This window comes from Schistocerca americana, unplaced genomic scaffold, assembly GCF_021461395.2.
Source record: "Schistocerca americana isolate TAMUIC-IGC-003095 unplaced genomic scaffold, iqSchAmer2.1 HiC_scaffold_566, whole genome shotgun sequence".
Classification (NCBI taxonomy): Eukaryota; Metazoa; Arthropoda; class Insecta; order Orthoptera; family Acrididae; genus Schistocerca; species Schistocerca americana.
In genome coordinates this window covers 72,501-77,500 of record NW_025726309.1, presented here as the reverse complement: position 1 = coordinate 77,500, position 5,000 = coordinate 72,501, and the positions used below count along the sequence as shown (strand labels likewise).

The window sequence follows — 5,000 nt, the reverse complement described above, 5'->3', positions numbered from 1 at the left end:
ATCTCTGGTCGGGACTCTGTTTGCATGTATTAGCTCTAGAATTACCACAGTTATCCAAGTAACGTGGGTACGATCTAAGGAACCATAACTGATTTAATGAGCCATTCGCGGTTTCACCTTAATGCGGCTTGTACTGAGACATGCATGGCTTAATCTTTGAGACAAGCATATGACTACTGGCAGGATCAACCAGGGAGCTGCGTCAACTAGAGCTGAGCAGCCGGCCGCCCGGGAGTGTGTCCCGGGGGCCCGCGCGAACACGCAAGCGTCCGCTCAATTATTCTGCAAACAGGAGGAGGCTGAGCTCCCCTGCACCATACACCTCGAAACCCTCTCAGGTCCCGGCGGCGCGCAGCGCCGTCATAAGTACTTGGTCGGGTTCGAGAGAGGCGCAATCGCCCGGAGTTTGGCGAGTAGACGCTTTAGGTGCGACCACCCGTGCTCCCAACTGAGCTTGCCGCTGCCGACAGAGGCCCGGGAGCGTGCTGTCGTGGCATTGCCGGCGGGAGACAACACGCGCCACCTACGGTGACCGGCAGCTCCAACGCCAGCGCCACAGAAGGACAAAAGCCCCACTTGGGTGCCGAAGCGAACTCTCCCAGCACAGCGCACGCGCCAACACGTCCGCACAGCTGCGATACAAACCACCTGCGAGAACCGCAGAGGCGACCGAGCAGCAGACGGCGTCGCGGCGCCGAGCGCCGGGCGGCGGCGCATCCTCAGCGCACACAGTCCTCAATCGGACCAGCACACTGCAGATGTCCACCGCGCTTCGCACCGGGCCCGCGAGGACCTACTTTGGCCGCACGGCGCCGCGTGCAGGGTGCGCCGGCGCGCAGCTGCGCCGCCTGCCGCCTCCGTCGGCCGGCGCGCCTGCCACTGGCCGCCCCCACCAGCCGGCTGTAGCGCGTGCGCCCACGCACCGCACGGCCAACACGCCGGGAGGCCCCCCCTCACCGGCCGGGGACGGTCCCACCCAGCCACCGCCGCGTATCGCTTCACACCCACATGCCATTCACGTTCGTGGGCATGGTGGGTATCGCTGCAACAACCGGTTGGTAGCTCAACCGATCGTCGCCATCACTGATTCACCCCTAGCGAGAACAACCGCACCACAACGGTTTACCAGTTGTTCATTTGCGTAACGTCACCAGCAAACGTAGGCGTCCATCGCCATTTGCAAATTCAACGATTGTTGCATGCCTGTGTCAGGTGTCACGACACACTGTCTGCCCACATACACGCAACAACATGTCCACGCTTAGCGAACACGTGGAAGGTGGCCCCCGTACGTATGCGATGTCCATTGCGCGAACGACTGTCAACCGGCCTCTGTCGCATGTCGCAGATGTGGAACGCAGTGCACCGTGCTATCACGGTGTGTGAGAAGAGACGACTACGTCTGACAACACGCGCCACTACATCAACAGACGGCTCATGCTGATCGCCATCCAGGGCATACCACACTGCAATCCAGCTCTTATAGGGAGACGACACGTAGCTGAGTGCACAACATTTGGACCGCATGGTTCGCCGTTGTTGGCGCAGTCGTTGTACGGTCACATGTACCACGATGTATCATTCAGTACATGAGGACCAATGTGCAGTACAGTGTGTGATTTGGACGTACAACATCAGCGGACAGTTGACACAGGCCGTACCACAGCGTAGGCTAAGTGCTTCGCCATGCGAATGCCAATGAACAACTGCAAATGCCAATGAACAACTGCAAAGGGCATTGAGCATGTACGTCCTGCTGCCATCCACATTACAGTGTATAGCTGCAAGGTGTTTAACATGAAGCGATACACTGGGGACCGGGCAGTGCGAGTAGCAAACTATATTGCGGGGGTTGCAGTTAGGCAACACTACACTAATTTAACGCGTCGTATGACAATTACAGAGCAGGTTAAGGCCCAACGTGTGTTGGGTTAAGGCCCAACGTGTGTTGGGTTAAGGCCCAACGTGTGTTGGGTTAAGGCCCAACGTGTGTTGGGTTAAGGCCCAACGTGTGTTGGGTTAAGGCCCAACGTGTGTTGGGTTACGTTAAGGGGCAATGTGGGTTACGTTAAGGGGCAATGTGGGTTACGTTAAGGGGCAATGTGGGTTACGTTACGGCGCAATATAGGTTACGTTACGGCGCAATGCAGGTTACGTTAAGGGGCAATGTGGGTTACGTTACGGCGCAATATAGGTTACGTTACGGCGCAATATAGGTTACGTTAAGGCGCAATATCGGTTACGTTAAGGCGCAATACAGGTTACGTTAAGGCGCAATACAGGTTACGTTAAGGCGCAATACAGGTTACGTTAAGGCGCAATACAGGTTACGTTAAGGCGCAATACAGGTTACGTTAAGGCGCAATACAGGTTACGTTAAGGCGCAATACAGGTTACGTTAAGGCGCAATACAGGTTACGTTAAGGCGCAATGCAGGTTACGTTAAGGCGCAATGCAGGTTACGTTAAGGCGCAATACAGGTTACGTTAAGGCGCAATGCAGGTTACGTTAAGGCGCAATGCAGGTTACGTTAAGGCGCAATACAGGTTACGTTAAGGCGCAATACAGGTTACGTTAAGGCGCAATACAGGTTACGTTAAGGCGCAATACAGGTTACGTTAAGGCGCAATACAGGTTACGTTAAGGCGCAATACAGGTTACGTTAAGGCGCAATACAGGTTACGTTAAGGCGCAATACAGGTTACGTTAAGGCGCAATACAGGTTACGTTAAGGCGCAATACAGGTTACGTTAAGGCGCAATACAGGTTACGTTAAGGCGCAATACAGGTTACGTTAAGGCGCAATACAGGTTACGTTAAGGCGCAATACAGGTTACGTTAAGGCGCAATACAGGTTACGTTAAGGCGCAATACAGGTTACGTTAAGGCGCAATACAGGTTACGTTAAGGCGCAATACAGGTTACGTTAAGGCGCAATACAGGTTACGTTAAGGCGCAATACAGGTTACGTTAAGGCGCAATACAGGTTACGTTAAGGCGCAATACAGGTTACGTTAAGGCGCAATACAGGTTAGGTTAAGGCGCAATACAGGTTAGGTTAAGGTACGACATAGGTTAGGTTAAGGTACGACATAGGTTAGGTTAAGGTACGACATAGGTTAGGTTAAGGTACGACATAGGTTAGGTTAAGGTACGACATAGGTTAGGTTAAGGTACGACATAGGTTAGGTTAAGGTACGACATAGGTTAGGTTAAGGTACGACATAGGTTAGGTTAAGGTACGACATAGGTTAGGTTAAGGTACGACATAGGTTAGGTTAAGGTACGACATAGGTTAGGTTAAGGTACGACATAGGTTAGGTTAAGGTACGACATAGGTTAGGTTAAGGTACGACATAGGTTAGGTTAAGGTACGACATAGGTTAGGTTAAGGTACGACATAGGTTAGGTTAAGGTACGACATAGGTTAGGTTAAGGTACGACATAGGTTAGGTTAAGGTACGACATAGGTTAGGTTAAGGTACGACATAGGTTAGGTTAAGGTACGACATAGGTTAGGTTAAGGTACGACATAGGTTAGGTTAAGGTACGACATAGGTTAGGTTAAGGTACGACATAGGTTAGGTTAAGGTACGACATAGGTTAGGTTAAGGTACGACATAGGTTAGGTTAAGGTACGACATAGGTTAGGTTAAGGTACGACATAGGTTAGGTTAAGGTACGACATAGGTTAGGTTAAGGTACGACATAGGTTAGGTTAAGGTACGACATAGGTTAGGTTAAGGTACGACATAGGTTAGGTTAAGGTACGACATAGGTTAGGTTAAGGTACGACATAGGTTAGGTTAAGGTACGACATAGGTTAGGTTAAGGTACGACATAGGTTAGGTTAAGGTACGACATAGGGTAGGTTAAGGTACGACATAGGTTAGGTTAAGGTACGACATAGGTTAGGTTACGGTACGACATAGGTTAGGTTACGGTACGACATAGGTTAGGTTACGGTACGACATAGGTTAGGTTACGGTACGACATAGGTTAGGTTACGGTACGACATAGGTTAGGTTACGGTACGACATAGGTTAGGTTACGGTACGACATAGGTTAGGTTACGGTACGACATAGGTTAGGTTACGGTACGACATAGGTTAGGTTACGGTACGACATAGGTTAGGTTACGGTACGACATAGGTTAGGTTACGGTACGACATAGGTTAGGTTACGGTACGACATAGGTTAGGTTACGGTACGACATAGGTTAGGTTACGGTACGATATAGGTTAGGTTACGGTACGATATAGGTTAGGTTAAGGTACACATTGTTGTAAGGAAAGGTTTAATGGGGGGCGGGGCGGGGCGGCCGGTTTGTTGATTGTGATTATAGTAAGTGGATGCCTGCGGCATCATCTGATTTGCCACGTCAGGATGCACCTTTGGCTCATGACAGGCGGCGCTCTCATTCCATGCTTGTGGCAGACCTGTGTCTTTCATTCCTGCCATTGTTTGTGTGCTGTGAGAGGAGGCAGTATTGTGATGTTGGGTGCACCCCTGTGTAGGACATGTGTGGGTGTTGGTGGCTTGGCTGAGCAATGGTGGTTGTCGGGTGGGTGGGATATTCTGTTTTCTGAGTGGACCTCCCAGTCTGGTTATGACAGTGTGGATTGTCTAATGTGGCGGAGAGGATGCACTGGGTGTTGTTCCATGCTGGTGCTTACATATTGTCTGTGTGCGTGTTACAGGCAGAGAGTAGTGCGTGATAAGGGTGTGTGGCTGACGTGTGGTTGTGATTGTGAGCAGAGTCTTTCAGCATGTATACGGACAGTTGTATACATTATCTGTATTCTGATGGCTCTATCTATTACTAATCAGCGCCGTGTATACGTTTAATCCGGTTCCAGTCGAAACTGTTGTATCTCTGTACATTAGTGACACGGCGAGCCCGCTATGTAGTTACTCGTCTCGGCAGCTTCCACCGGTGTATGGCAAATGATTATAAGGAATCAGTCTAGTCGTCAATACCGATGGTGTGACGTCACATG

At 50.8% G+C, this 5,000-nt stretch overlaps 1 non-coding gene across 1 annotated transcript in view; it reads right to left on the bottom strand.

Annotated features, from left to right (window-relative positions):
* The window catches only part of LOC124586635, a 1,910-nt gene extending 1,714 nt beyond the window's left edge, over positions 1-196 (bottom strand). Inside the window, exon 1 of the ribosomal RNA XR_006975219.1 lies at positions 1-196. This exon is cut by the window's left edge and continues 1,714 nt beyond it. This is a non-coding gene — a ribosomal RNA (small subunit ribosomal RNA).
* Positions 197-5,000: the final 4,804 nt, after the last annotated feature.